We start from the raw sequence: 15,461 nt of genomic DNA, 5'->3' as shown, positions 1-15,461 counted from the left end.
ATACCCGAAGTGCCGTGGCGAGAAGCGCACCCGCTGGTCGGGGGCTCGGCGTTGTGGTCCCCAAGTGCCGCATGGGAGCACAAAGGCATACTGTCTGTGCTCGTTACCCGTCACTGGAAAATTAATGAACAAATGGCAGGCTGCGGGCGTGATGACTGTGAAACCTCTTATATTAGGCAAGAATTACTTTCCCACTGAGTGCTTTCTGGTTAATGATTTAGTTGCAAACTTGAGTAAGTCTTTGTTGCTGTGCAGCGGTTTTGGGCAAACGAGTTTGGGGGAGGGAGAGACCTTTTGAAGGATGCTTATGTCTACAGTAGGAAAATACTTATTCTTGTTCTTCTTAATTTATGCAAAGGCTGTCTCATGAAATCATGCAAATTAATCATGCAAAGGGTCGTTGTGATCATCTGGTAAACTGCTGTCTCTCTGCAAGGCTGTTCTTTTCAGTAACCAACTTGGCTTTACGTTCCTAAAGTAAAAGTTCATAATACCTATATAGCACAAAATAATAGGGAAAGTCATTTTCTCCAGAGAATTAAAAATTGAGCCTTAAACAAGATATTCTATATCCAGTGGACCTAAAAGCCTGACTTGGTTTCCTGGTGGCAAAGAAATAGTGAAGCTAAGAAAGCACTTCCAAAACTTTTGGTTGCATACTATACAACTAAGGAAAAACTGAGACCGGCTCTTGATGCCACTCATTATTAAGTGCTTTCTTTAGCACTTGTGCTTGAATACAAACATAGCCATTCATCTCCCTCTAAAGTGCTAATGCTTTTGACGTATTTTTTGAAGTTCCCAACTAGAGCTGTAGCCTTTGGACTCCCTGTAGTTTGCTGGCAGTGTCCAGACCTGAAACTGTTTTTTCTTCTTGTAGTAAGTATTAAAAAACAGCGAGAAAAGCTTGCTTGGGATTAGGATTAACTTGAGCTTCAGTTTCTCTTTGCTCCATTTTCTGTTCAAAGTCATTCTCACACTTCTAGAACAAGAGAACTGTCATTTCAGAGTGCCCTGCTTGACCGAGAAAGGCAGCGTTGAATCCCCCAGGAGTCAATAGCCATAGTCCAGTTGCAGTTGGCTGCAGGATGATCGTGCCGTCAGGAAGCAAATGAGCGTTGTGCCGTCGCTTGATGAGAGGTGTCCTTAAAAAGGAACATATCTCTGTGAAAATAGGAAGAATAACGTTTTAGATGAAATGTTAAATGAACTGGATTTATTTGCGGTTGTGTTTTATGCATATATGGCGATAGACCTGCAAAGAATAACAGTCATGAAGTATTTAATTGACGCCATTGATACAGCTTCTTGACATGGGTTAAAAGAATGTCCTTTACATTACCTCATATATATGAATATATGATTTATATTTTCCATCTCATATATGTACTTAACCTCTGTTCTGTATTAGCACATAGCTGCCTCTTCCATCAGAGCTTGCTACAGCCATCCGGAGGCAGTGAGGATGAGGAAGGAAAGGTGATAAAAGTGAGGTTCCCTGTGAAAAGGTTCTGACATTTTCAAGCTGATGAAAAGTTGATCTGAATCATGTTAAATCCTCATTGATGTCAGCAGACTGTTTTACCAATGGGGTCACCAGAAGGGAGCATATGTGAAATATATTGTCTTGTCAAAATGTGCCACTTAACGGTGTGTGAGACAGGACTTGGGAGCCGCAGTGATACGGACCGCTTTTGTGAAACGTATGCAATCCGTTGATGCACAGACTGTAGTTAGTACGTTGTATCAAGGTCCCTCTCTGCATCCATCTTTGATCTCTTTGCCATTTTGTGTCACGCAGCTTTGTTTGCTGCGCATCTTGGTTGTGAGATCAGGATTTTTTCTATCAAATCAGTATTTCTGGATTTCTGTGTTAGCCCAGTTGGATGTTTTTTTTTTCCTCTCTCAACAGAACCTGCTCTTCGTTCTCTGTAACTGGCCGCTCGCTGGTAAGCGGTAGGCTCCCCACACCTAGCTCTGCCTGGCTTTGCTTGATAGCTCAACGCGCAGCTGAAGCAGAGTGGACGTGACAAGCGTTGGAGTAATGCAAAGCTGAGAGACCCAAGTTTATTCCTAGCCGCGCGTCTAGTGCTTTTTGATTGTTAAAATACACATAACATCACTTTTCCTACAGTAATTCCTTTTAACGATTTGTTCTTCTTTGTCATACCTGAATTTGATTTTGTTGGTTGTTTAGTGACCGGATAGACGAGACTTTCTTTCCTAAATGTATTTCTGGCACTAAATGCTTTAGGTTAGAAGTACCTAAATTTAGACACTTTTTAGGGTTCTGACCTCCAGAAAACACTTAGCTACATCTTCTGAAAAAGATGCCCTTTTAAGCATTTATCAGATTTTTAGGGCAACTTACCACAACCATTTGTAACCTTGAGAAAGCTCAGCTGGCCAGGCTGCGTAACGCCACGAGGAAGATGCCGGCGCGCATGCCTGGTGAGGCCAGTGTTTGGCTGCTGTGGTAGGTGCCAGCTTTTAAGCGACAGCCGTGCTTGCCTCACTGCTTCCTTGGCAGTGGGACCAGCTTCTTCCTGTCTTTGCAAAAAATGGGAGAGCTGCATATGGAGGCACTGTCTTTCATGTTTACTTCTCATAGCTTCTGATCCACGCTTGAGGAACCTTTACTGAATTCTCTATTTAGTTGAGTGCATTGATATATTTGTGCTTCCTTTGCTCAATTATTCATTTTTCATCTTTGAACCTTTTGGGGTGGGGGGAAGAAATCCCATTATATACATTTCCAGACACATCAAACTGTGTTGTAGCCTCTTGCAATTCTTCATGGAGGAAGGATGCAAATTCTGCTGAAGTTGAAGTGAATCTTTCTGCTAACTTTCATGGTACCTTAGTGGTCATTCTGCCTTTGGATCTGTTTTTCTGTGTTGGCTCTCACACATGAAATAGTGTGAATGGATACACATTGGCTCTCTTTAGAGGGAAGAGAGAGATTTATGGTTGTGAATTTTCTTAGTGTAAGGTAGATGCTGTGTTCAGTGAGGTTGGCTGGCTAGCAGAGTGGAGACACAGGAGGCTGTTAAAGAAGGAGGACATTTAATTTTTTATTTATTATTTTTTAAGCTCTTAAGTAACACACCTGACATTTTTATTTTTATTTTTTTGACCGCTGCAGTTTTTGTCAGTGTGAATGAACTTTGGTCTTCTTCCTTCGTGAAAGCAGTGTCCCTCGTCACGAGAGCTAGGGAGTACCTGTGCCTGTGACCTTCTCAACAGCTGCCTTCCTCTTCTGTCTACAGCAACTATCACCTTTTTTTCTGAATTTTCTTGTTGGTGCGCAGCATCTTTATGTGAAGTCATTCTTACTGGGCGTTTGGTGTAATGTAGCTTTCTAGCTGACATAGGCAGCGGGATGATATTCTCGGCAGTATCAGTCTGAGGTGGCTGTGCATCAACAGCGGAGCATGTGACCAGCATGTAATTAGTTTGCATTTCTGTATGGTTCCTCTTTTAGGCAGGGGAATTGCATAACTTAATTAATGTGAGTAATACTAATTATTTTGGATCTGTCATTGCACATCTGATGATGAATAATGCAGGGACGGCTGTGATGATAAATGCAGTTGTTGGGGTTATTTTGCCTTTTGCCTTCATCACCCATCTTGAATTATTGTGACATTGGATGACACAGATAAACTTGAATTCTGTAATTAAGTCTTATTTTAACGATCCTAGGAAATACTCAATTTTGCATGTTCTTGTAGTATAAAAGTGTTTTAATGAGTCTTCCAGCCTTCCTATCCACTTAATACACTGCTGACATTTCTCCATTCAGATAACAAGATGCAATAGGATGGAACTGTCTTGAAAATGCTCTTCTCTGGCATATATAGGTTTTCATATTAATAGACTGATTTTTGTGCCATTAGATCCGTGGGTTCTTCCATTTATCTGCGGAAGGCAGGGTCAGGCCTATTGCTAAGCAAATATCCCCAAAAGACGAGGGAGGAATACTGTGACTGTGAATTTGATTTTTCTAAATGAGTTCACCTTATTTTCCGTGAGCATTGGTGTGATCAGGATTTTTTGCACTGCTGCTTGTAGGAAGCTAATTTTAAGCCTCCTTGCATAGATTTTTTCACTTGCAAAAAATGTACGTCCTGAGAACCGTGACAGATGATAGCACAAGCTTCTCACACCCTCGCCACAAACTGCACAGAAAAGGCAATTAAATATGTAGTTACACAGAAAAGGCTACACTTAGGTGGAGTCTTCTCAATTCTTTACACAGTATGCAGGCATAGTCACTGACTACCTTCCTAAAGAAAAGGCAGTTATACATATTGTATAAGGATATAAGGAATTTCTATAAATTCAGGCTGGCTTTCTGGGCTGGCACTTAAGTTATAACAGTTCTGTCCATGACTAATGCAGACCAAATCTGGATATTTTTAGAGTGAAGTTGGTTGGTTAGCTGGTTGACTTTTTGCTTTCTCCCATGCCCTCTCCTTTTTTTTTCCTGTGGTTGCTTAACATTAAAAATACTGTATCTTCTAGTATTAAAATCAGTACGAATTCTCCCGGCTCCAGAGGCGAGCTGGGATGTTAATTATTCATGGTACAGGATTCCTGGACCCCTCGCCGAGGCGCTGCCTTTGAAGCAACTGAGCGAGCCGGGTGCATCACTGCCGTCGCGCTGAGCCACCCACTCGCAGAGGCTTTGGGCTCTCAGGGCTGCGGGCAGTCCCTGCCAGCTTTCCTAGGCTCTCACAGTGTATCCTCAGGGAGAGGTGCCCCAGATTTGCTTGTGTCAATAAGGAAAGCTAAGCCTGATTTTTAGAGTTACTTGCTGTAAAGCAAAGATGCACTGTTTCAGCTAGCCCTCAGAAGAGAGGGGTTTGAAGGATGTGACTGGACTCCAGAAAGGTGGTTTAATTTAATCTTAGATTTAGAAATAAATCTAAATATCAGGGTCGCTGAGGGTATGAATGATCCATTTCCAGCCACGTTCTCCTTTCCCAGTTGTAGTTTGGAAAGGGTCTGCAAAGGATGTGTGTGGTGATTCTTGCTGTAGGAGAGTCCTTGGAGATCTACCAGCTTAACTTACCCAAGTCAAGAGCCGTTTAAGGATACGTTATAGTACTGGCCGAGCTGGAATTTCCAGAGAATAAGTGAATGCAAGACACGTTTCCTCTGTGTCTTGAATTCAAAGGTCTCTAAATGAAAAAGAAGTTTCTTCAGAAAACCTGACTTTCGATGTCCGGCTCTTCAGTTTTCCCAATAGAAACGTTTATAAATGGAAGAGATTCTTTAAAAATTTTGACTTTAGCCTAAGGCCGAATAGACCCAATCACATAGAGGCATGTCAGATGTATTCTATGTATAGAATGGTAGAAAAATTTGTTACGAAGCATGAGTTAACACTATCGCATTATGAGTTTTAGGTTTGTAATTGCAATCATGCTGCATTTAGTAAGTATGACTACTTACACTCCAGTGATTTGTTATCAAATTGGACAAGGGGCTTAATTTAGATTAAATTCAGGAACTTTGTGTCTGAAAATTGCTCTGCACTTTATGCCTCACAGGAAAGAAAAACATGAGGAGACAGGAAATAAACACCCCAACTGTGAAGCCAACGATATATTTATCTTTCTTTTCTGGTTTACAATGAAGATCCAGACATAGTAATAGAAACAGATCAGCTTGACGTAAATCCGTTCCAAACTAGAGATGTACCACATATATCAAAAAGGAAGGTTAAGCACCCAAACTAGAGTCCTGTGGAACTTTTTTTGGAATTGAGTATTGTTAGACTAAGCCTAAGTAATAAGCATAAAATACTCATTAGGCTACTAATATATTCACTCTCTCAAAGCAAAAAGTAAAGATTTCCAGCATTAAGAGAAATGAAATTGAGCCAGATTTAGAAGAAACATTTCCTAACGTTTTGTGCAATAGGCTAAAGCAAATATTGGCTCAATAGTATGTTAATGCAAATAAATTAAATTATTAGGGATAAGTGACCAGTTTATTCAGTACAGAATCCAATGTAGAAAGCTTTAACTATTTTGCTAGTCTTCCTGGGTTCTTTTATCTTCAGCTCTAACAGCAGTTATGCCTATCTGCTGTGCTGAAGCACTCATATTCTCGAGAGACATCTTTGGCCAAATTAGTCCATAATCTTTCGTAATGCGCTCTCCAGAGGGTCTTATTACTAAATGCTCTTGATAAGTAATAGTATATGCAAAATAGATCTGCCCTCCTAGGTTGTATCACACAGTAAATGACTGTGAAGTATAGCAGAACAGAAGTCTGCTGCAGTAAAACCTCTATTAACTGAACCCAAATTACTAAAATTCTTGCAATCTGAAATTCCTGTATGTCCCCCCAAGGCTTGCTTATCCCCACAGTCCTGGATTTTGAGTTACTGAGGATCATTCTGCAGTGGCATATCGTTTCTGTAACCTGGCTCCTGATGCATGAGGAGAAGCACAGCAAGGACCAAGAAATGGTGCAAATCTTTGCTCCCTTTGGCAGGCGGCACTTGGTGATGCCAGTGAGGAGGTAGGCAGAACTAGTGAGGAGTTTTGCTTTCCAGGTCTCAAAATGGCTTTTCATTCAGGGCCAAAGTGAGTAGAATTTCATAGGCTGTTGCGCTAAGATATTGCCGCTACAAATGTAGTTCTCTCTGCTAGGGAGCATTCTGCGGGGAGGTGGGCGGAAGGCGTCGCTGGCATCACTTTTCAGTTTTCTGTTGTTGTCAGCACTGACTCCTCCAGAAAGGAAAATCCAGGAATTTTGATCTCGGTTGTTTCTAGCTGCGTGTGGTTTATACCTCCTGCCGATAACCACAGCAGTGCAGAACCAGCCCCAAGCTCTGGCTCTGCAAACTGCAGAGGTAACCAGGGCTCCTTTGCACCCTGTGAGGCTTTCCAGTTTCCTGATTTTTACAGCAGTAGTGAGTATCTGAAACACAAATGGCAGTCATATATATCCTGTTTTCCAAAAGTCATTTACTATGCGCTCAAAAGCTCTGTGTGTGGAAAGCTGCTGACCCATAGAGCTATGCAAAAGCAGGAGGTTTTTCAGTTGAATTCTAATAAATTCACCTTGCGAATTATTCTTAATCACTTTGGTTTTCTGCACTGCAAATCGTTCTTTTTATAGATCACCAAAAGGAGCACAGGCATCGGCATTTTATTCTTTAAACCACCTTGTAACATTTACTGTTACAGGGCTGGTACATGCTCCCTGGGTGTTTTAAGTTCAAACTGCCATCCTTTCATCTGAAATGAAAGGCCCAGCTTTCCTGACAAATTGGGAACAAAAGGCACCTCCAAATAAGACTTGAATAGGACTTTCAGGCCGTTATTTGATGTTGTTAGAGTGGATCTGTGTGCCCCATCAGAAGTCAGGGTAGCATACTATCGCACGCAGGCCACATCCTGAGGAAATTAGGGTATGAATAGAGAAGGCTGTCAAAAAATGGAAAAAAAGGTGCATCATGGCTGCAAGACCGGCTCCTCAGGTGAAAGCACCTTGATGATTTGCAGTAACATAATTTTTGGAGCTAGTGTTCTCCTTTTGCAGATATTTAATCCAGAATGCAGAAGCTGGGCGCGTCGTTTGTGCGTACAGCTCGCACAGCTGTAACTGGGTAATGACCCTCGAACGGCCCTCGCAGCCGACCGTGGCTGGCCACTTCCACCTGCCAAGTTACCAAGAAGAACGTTTATTTAGGTCCAACAACAATTTTGCTAGCGCACCATGTATATGATTAGGAATTACTAGCCTAATTTCTTGTTTCATTATGGATGACAAAATAAAACATTAATAGGATTTTTAATATGTACTGGAATTTAAATATTCATGATTTCTTATGGCTTCAAGGTCAGTAAGCTTTTAATACGCTATAATTCAAAAAGTCTTCTCCCTGCTCTCTACTTGTTCTATTTTAATTTACAAGTGCAAATGTCATACGAGTGTCACTTCTGGTCCATTTAATTCCAGAACAGATCTTGGCAGGTCTGCATGTCACCGTGTAGCCTTGTGGCACGATCCTCACATGCAGCATAAACATAGTCTGACTTCTGGGATATGCTTGCTTGGAACTAAAGCTGGACGAGTCCTGGAGAACTTCTGCTCAGGGTGTTTCAGATGGTTTGTGCAATGCGTTATACAGGTGGTGGGTAGTGTCAGCTGGGGGAAGACAGTTGTGTGATAGGAGAAAAAAGAAGCATTAGACTGTGAGTGTGCGCACGGTCTACTAGCAGCGTACCAAAGGTGTATCAGAGACGCTCTTTGGCGTTGTGATGACAGCGGAGATGAATGGGGAGCGTCACATTCGTCATATGACGATGATAGCCGACGTGTGAGAGCCCGGCAGGCCCACGCTGTGGATCAGGGGCCATAAGATGCTACTGTGAGCTGATCTGTCTGCCCCAAGGGATGCACAGCCTGAATGTGAGGCCAAACGTGCAAACAATGAGTGTAAAGCAGTTCAGATAGGAAGGAGAAGGATGGGAAGAAGAATGAATAGGAGTGAGCCAAGTCAAACAACATTATTTGAACAGGAGCACTGTATACTCTGTCCTCTCTCGCTTTCCTTGTTTCTTTAATGCTTGCTTTCTCTCTGAGGATGCAGTGACTTCCCCTGAAGAAGATCTTGCTTCTTTGCATGAACCGCCTATGTCTTTGGTAGTATGATAGGAAAGACTTCCAGTCTTAGATAAATTAGGGTATTTTTCCCAATGTTCACTTTGCAATTTCTTTCTTTGTTAAGCTGCTTGTGTCCTCTCTTTCACCTTTTGATGTTCACAGCTCTTTTTTTTGTGTGTGTGAATGATTATCTCATTCCTTCATCCTTCAAAGCCAGCTTTAGTGAAAGTTTCCATCCTATAGTCTCCCCTTCAGATCTGATTTTGTGTTAATGTGATGTGTTCATACTTGTTTCTGAGTGAGCAGAAAATATTGACAGTCTATTGTACTTGCACAGCAAGTATTTTACATAAAAAGTATACTTGAATGCCACAAGCATTTTTGTGTCATGTTTCCACAGAGTAGGAGCAGAATCCACAAACATGCATATAAAGTTTTTGTCTCAGCCTTACTGAGAACCCAGTCACAACCAAGCCCTGCTACTTCAGACTAAAATACCATGTTCATTAGTTTTGTAAGTCCTTGCATGTCCCTACAGATAGGGTTTTAGTTCTGCTGACGCGGTTAAGTGGCAGTGGGTAAAAGGAATAAAAGTTGATGGTTTTTTTTCTTATCAGTAACAAATAATTATCAATACCTATAATATGAGTAAAAAGTGGGCCTGTAATTCAAGCTTCTTGTTACACAAGTTACATCCTGTGGCCACGGGGACTGAATTTTCAGCTGCTAGAATAGGAAGGCACTGTCCTCCTAAAACGTAAGCATCCAGTGAGAGCTCGGTGCACGTTCTGCACGTGGGTCCTGCTCTTTACCTGGCGCCAGCATAGTCTCAGACACTGGGCAAGCAAGCTACTGCCCTACCATTAGTATCTTCAACCCCATGGACTCTTTGCGATCCATCTCCTTTGCATTGGTAAACGCAGTGATGAGAAGAGCCTGGTAAAGTGACCATTTTGTTTTAATAATCTAAATGCAGTTTGTTGCACTGAAGCTGTAATGACATAAATATTATGAAATTCTTTTGTGCTATATTGTGTCTAGGTTTATTTAAGTGTTAAGATCCTCGTGACCAGGTTAAAGAGAGTTCTCTATTAGGTATATGATCTCCCCTGAAAGAAACTGTACATTTTGCTTTCTGTATGATTAAGTATTTTGCCACCAAAAAAGCAAACTAACTGTTGTGATAGACCTACAAGATAGTGTAGACGCTTAACTAGCAAGGTGATTGCTTTTCTCGGATGGCCTGGATTTTGTCTCTATGCGGTAGTATGTTGAGCAGTAAAATTAAATTGTTACTACTGATATAGCCTTAGAATGAAAGATGTTTTCTTTTCATAAAAATAAATTTCCTCAGAAGTCTGCATTTCTGATGCAGAGAAGACAGAAATGCTAATTCTCACTACGAGGAGAGAAATGTGTTTACTACCATGAGCAGGGCCACTGCTAATATCAGCTTGGTAGGAAGAAACAGGAATAGCAGTAGTCCAAGACGGAAGTTCCAGCACTTGATGAAAAAATAATACAATCAATTAATAGATAATCAAGTATTAATAATTTAAGCGAACTTGGGGATGAATGTTTAATATTTAAACATTATTCTCATATATTACAACTAATCACAGTATTACCTGTCTAGCTGGAGGCATGCTAGTGATAAATTTGAGTCTACCTCCAAATTTCATAGATTTCTGTACCCACTTCAACATCAGCTTGAGTTTTTTGAGTCAGAAGATGTGGACAATATTCCCTATGTGGCATCTAAATTTTTAAGATCATGTGGCAAAAAGAACCTCGATATCAGCAATGAAGTATATTCAACAGAAATGGAATTTTTTTGAAAATGCAAAGCAGTGGATGTTGCTTTGTTTTGTACACCCCTACCTGACTACTTGTGCTGCCGCCCACGACGGACTAGCAGAGCGTTGCGGCTAGGGCTGATGCCAGCGGATGGTATTGGGGTCCCTGGCCAGCCTCGGAGCCAGCTCTGCCAGTGCGGTTTCAAGCACCTCTAATGCAACTCTCATCTCTGGCACTGGCTGGGGGATTTTTGCAGCTGATACACTGTTTGTGTCAGAGCTGCCCCGACTGGCTATGACATTTGAAGTTTTAAATGAAAAGGGATAAGTCTACGTGAAGGTGCTTCTTCACGTGTGTGAATTTGAATACTTTCAGGAGAAGAGGACCCCTGCTTAAGGTATAAGGGGATGTGTCTTGATTATTCCAGCATTATTTCTTTAATATTTCTTTGATGCCCCTCCATCTTTGAACATTCTTTCATGTAGTATTTCAGTCCTATGAATTGTATCAATGAACATTGCAAAAAGCTGGAACGTTACAATTTTTAATGAATTTTAATCCTAAATCTTGAGTATGGGAATAGGATGTTTGAATTCCTTATTTAATTACATTGTTTGTTAAGGACAATATCTGTTATCATACAAAAGGCGATCCACCCATTTGATTGTCCTTTATCTTTCCTGTTCCAGTCCCCTGCCCTTTTCGTACCATAGCTACAGCTCCTGTTTTTTGTTTTTTGTTTTTCAGGTACAAGTGAATCATCCCAAATTATCTGTGGCATTAAAAGTCATAAGGGCTATTATTGGTTTGAGATGGCATGAGTGGGAAGCCAAGGAACTTCAGGAAAGAGCTAAAGAGAATGCTAAGTTTTGCATGTTTCTTTGGAAAAATATACACAGTTGTCAAGTGGATGGTGATGCTGTGTCTGAACCTGCGCTGCTCTCCATTTATGCGTTAGCTATTTTACTGCCCTTCAGCTCTTACCCAACCTTAAACCTGCTCTTGTGTTTGCATCTACAAAAAGCGACTTTAGAGGACGATAGGGCAGTGACCATTTGTATCTTCTTGAGCAGTCCTCATGTGGTGTCACTGGTGAGTTTTGTATGGCGGTGCCTGGTGGTGACCGCCCTGGCTGTTCTCCTCCGGCTGGGCCCCTCCAGAGGCTGTTCCCATCCAACAGACTGTCCCTCTGATTGTCAGGCTTTCTTAACAGAGTCCAGCCTGGGTAGCTTGTCTAATCACTGCTCTTCTGCAGCCTCAGGAATTTACCTTTTTGGTCTTACTGGCCTGAGTGTAATGTTAACCTAAGTGGACTGCTCTCCAGGTCGCAATTGCCCCCGAAGTAATCCTGGGTTGGCTGAATGCAATAATACACGAACAACTTTGGTGGATTTTGTAGGTGCTAAGTCACCAAAAGAAGCAGGGCTCAAACTACCCAAGATAATCTTGAGTTAATGAATAAATGGGAAGGAAATCTTCATGCTATAGTCTGGGCTCCTACACGTGCTCTAGTTTTACAGGTAATTTTAACCTCATAGTTTTGTAGCAATTCATACATTTCTATTTTGAAAACATGGCAGTCACCAAGTCTTTCTAAAGACTTGTGTCTGTTGTCCTCTAGTTCTGCTTTCCAGTAGAGCCTTTCAGCTCTACGTTTTAACCTGCAGCATTTTAGATTACAGTAGTTAGTCTTTCATTCAGTGATCTCTGAAAACAGGCAGGGATAAAAATTTGGATTCATGAGGAGCTGCAGAGACTCTCATATTTTTTCTCACAGTCAAATTTTATTGCTTCCTGGCAACAGCTTTTTCAGGTTTTATAGCCTCTATTTTCACTATAGTTTGCTGTTGTAACTCCTATGTTGTTTGCTACAGCTCACATCACAACTGTATGGTGTTTGCAAAACACACCATTTCCTCTAATGCTCTGACTTCCAAGGCTCCCTCATCTGGCATTCAGGTGTGAATCATTTCCAGTGAGGAGACAGGGAAACCGAGGAAGGGAGGGACGAACTGAAGTTTCTCAGCGAGATCATGGTGTCTGTCTGTCTATTTGTCTCTCTCTCTCTCTCTTTTTTTTAATTCTAATAAAGGTCCTTGTTCAGTGTTAGAAGAAGTTTTGGGGGCATTGGGAGGAGGAAACCCTAAACATCATAGATTGCTTTAAAATGGAAAAATGAAAACAGCTTAGAATGATAAAGCCTACTTGCGCTATGTGGGTGCAGTGATGCATTAGTTGAAGCGACTGTCATTCAAGCTGATTTATTCTAAAATTGCAATGCTTGTGCATACATAAACATAAGACAAAGATAAGTGTTTTTTCATATCTTTAGTTTGTAATGGGCTTACATGCTAGAAATCTTAGTAGAATATCATAGAATAAGGTATCAAGATTTGGATATATAATAGGAAGAATTAAGTTTAAATAGTAATTAGTTTAATATAATCGTTTAGTTCTGATGTAATTTACTTAATCTTCTACATTAGATTTTGAGGTATCTTAAAATTAGGAAGCCATTCTCGTAGAAGATCATGTTGAGATAATAATAAAAACACGAGACAGATTTATCACAGTCAACATTACAAAAAGGAGAGAAACAAAGAACATTTTCTTTGAGATGGACGTTCTTATCTCTCCTGCTTTTAAGACACTTGATTGGAGAGCCGTTTCAGGGCCCTAAAGGCTGTTTTTGTGCATGCTGCAAAATTCAAATGCAGAAGTCTTTTTATCATTGGAATTTTGAAAACGAGTCAGTGAGATTTGTATTCTAGTGCTCACTCGATTGAGCTGAGAGACACAGAGGCAGCCACAATTAGCCAGTGGCACTAGCAGAGCACAGATGGATGGAAAAAACCACTTTAATGTTGTTCCATCTTCAGAGCTCTCTGTTACATGCGGAGAGTTTCTGTATTTCAAATCAATACATAATTACTGCAAAGAAAGTTCCCTGTTCATTTGTGTGTCTTTCTCTTTTCTAAATACCTTGTGATTTTCACTGAAAAGCACCTAATTCTCTCAGGATTTACCAAAGTCAACTGACATCCCATGTATCTGTTTAGATAAGATGGGACCGGCGAAATGTTACCTCATTAGGACAAAGTAGTCTGAAGCATCTGTGTTCATGCTGCAGCGGGCATTGCTAACCACATAAAGAACTAGAAGATACAAGAAGGCAAACTCAGACAAATTGGAAACTCGAGAGCCCTTCCCTGCACGTTACAGGTGTAGAAGATCTTTCTTTAGAGAAGGATGCTGAAGGACGAGGTGCTTGTTCTCCGAGAGCAGTGTTCTGATTTGAGCATGCTATGGCTTGTGAATTGGGAGGCGCTTGTGGCAGCTCTTGGAGCGTTCATATATTGCCTTTTATTGTTTTAGGTGTTTTTATCTTACCTTAGGAAAGTTGTTTATTACAAAAGGGTGGACACTAGGCAGTAATGCACAATAGTGCTCTTGCCTTTCCACTTTTCACAGCTGAAATCAGATCTTTATTATGATCACAAGTGAAAACAGAGGAGCTCATTGCAACTTGCCTCAGTTTCTTTTTCACATTCGGGCCTACATACCTATGTGAGCACATTGGACATGGCTGGAGAAGCCTGGTAGCCTGCAGATATGCTAGCACGTATATAGAATGACTTCATGCATTATGCCCACCTAAAATGTTAGTGCTCTAAGGTTGTGTATTGGCTCACAAAAATATCTGCGCTATCTCGGCTTCCCGTTTACTTAATGGGGGAAATAGCACTGCTCTCTCTCTTTTTAGCTTGCTTTTGAAGACAATTACATGAGAGGTGTTGCGAAGTTTGGAAATGAGGAATGTGGCCAGGAAGGGAATGTATATGAGTTTCTGGAGTAAACAGTTTATCAAGGTGCTTCTAATTAGGGGCTTATGTTCTTAATTTCCTTTCCTGAAAACTGGTTTTAATTTTGTTTTTAGGGGGCAATGTGGGAGTAAAAGTAAGCATCTCATAGAGGAGGAATTGCGTAATGACACTGGTTAACATTCACACCAGGTAACTCAGAGATGGGAAGAAGACAGCCTGGCAAGTGTAGTAAATGCTTTAACAAGTAGATCTGCTTCTCTAGCGCATGGAGGAAGTACACAACTCTGGGATTTTCAAAGTACCCCTAGAGACTGGGTACACAGATTGCGTATAGTATTAAAGTGAACAGAGTATCCAAATCCCTTGAAATGTTGGTATCCATCATGCCAAATGCCTAGAGGACTTGGTATCCTGGAGAGAACTGTTCAGGGTGTGCTTCTGTTCCTGCTGAAGCAGACTCAGGGCAGCTCTGGGGTTTCATGACAGCTCTTGAGTCCTTTTTGCATGAACTGTGCTGAATAAAGGCCTTAAAACTGAGAGCTGAAAATTAAGAAATGTTGCCTGGACTGTGCAGAAGAAAAAGCTGTATTGATGAAATAGATTCAGCACATTATGGACATGAGCTTATTCTAGAAGTCGCCTTAGGTGTTCAATCTGTATATTCTGCTACACTTCATCTGTCAAAAGCCATTCTGTCTGCTGGGCATCAGCGTCCTTCCCGGTCATATTTATATTATATATCTGTATTATCACCAATATTATATGAAACAACGGAGGAGGTGGGTGCACACTGTTTCTCACAGATCATTTTTTCCATTGAGGTAGAAATTCATTTTATGTTTTACTTTTTCATTTTTTCAAGAACAGGTTCCTATTTGTTTTCTTTTTTATTTTCCTTGTTGTTGCTGTAGTAGGCTGTTCTACAGCCATCAGAAGCCTTGGCTTGATGAGGCTGCTATGAAACATTTAAAGGTTTAAATTATAAACTCAGAGTGAAGAAATCAGTGGTGCATGATTAGTTGAAAGTTTTGAATATGATAGTCATAGTTTTCATATTTATTTAAAGGAATGCTGCATGTCAACTGTAATATGACTTAATACATATTAATGGACTCTGTTACAATGTAGATTGTTTTTACACCTTTTGGCAGATGTCTGTTGTGTTGGACTCTGCACAGACTTAAAATTTTCTCTGAGTATAAATTTGTC

The 15,461-nt window shown here is 40.9% G+C and overlaps 1 protein-coding gene across 16 annotated transcripts in view; it reads left to right on the top strand.

The window, feature by feature from the left end:
- The window catches only part of CHL1 (cell adhesion molecule L1 like), a 318,808-nt gene that overhangs the window by 215,675 nt on the left and 87,672 nt on the right, over positions 1-15,461 (top strand). The window contains exon 1 of one of the 16 annotated variants that reach the window (XM_068960379.1): positions 11,181-11,520. The exons of the other annotated variants lie outside the window; for them this stretch is intronic. The gene's annotated coding sequence lies outside the window, so the exon portion shown is untranslated. Of the gene's footprint in view, positions 1-11,180; positions 11,521-15,461 lie in introns of those variants that run through there. 16 annotated transcript variants of the gene reach the window in all.

This window comes from Struthio camelus, chromosome 14, assembly GCF_040807025.1.
Source record: "Struthio camelus isolate bStrCam1 chromosome 14, bStrCam1.hap1, whole genome shotgun sequence".
In the NCBI taxonomy this organism is placed as follows: Eukaryota; Metazoa; Chordata; class Aves; order Struthioniformes; family Struthionidae; genus Struthio; species Struthio camelus.
The sequence above is the reverse complement of the archived record's forward strand: the minus strand, read 5'-3'. Positions and strand labels throughout refer to the sequence as shown.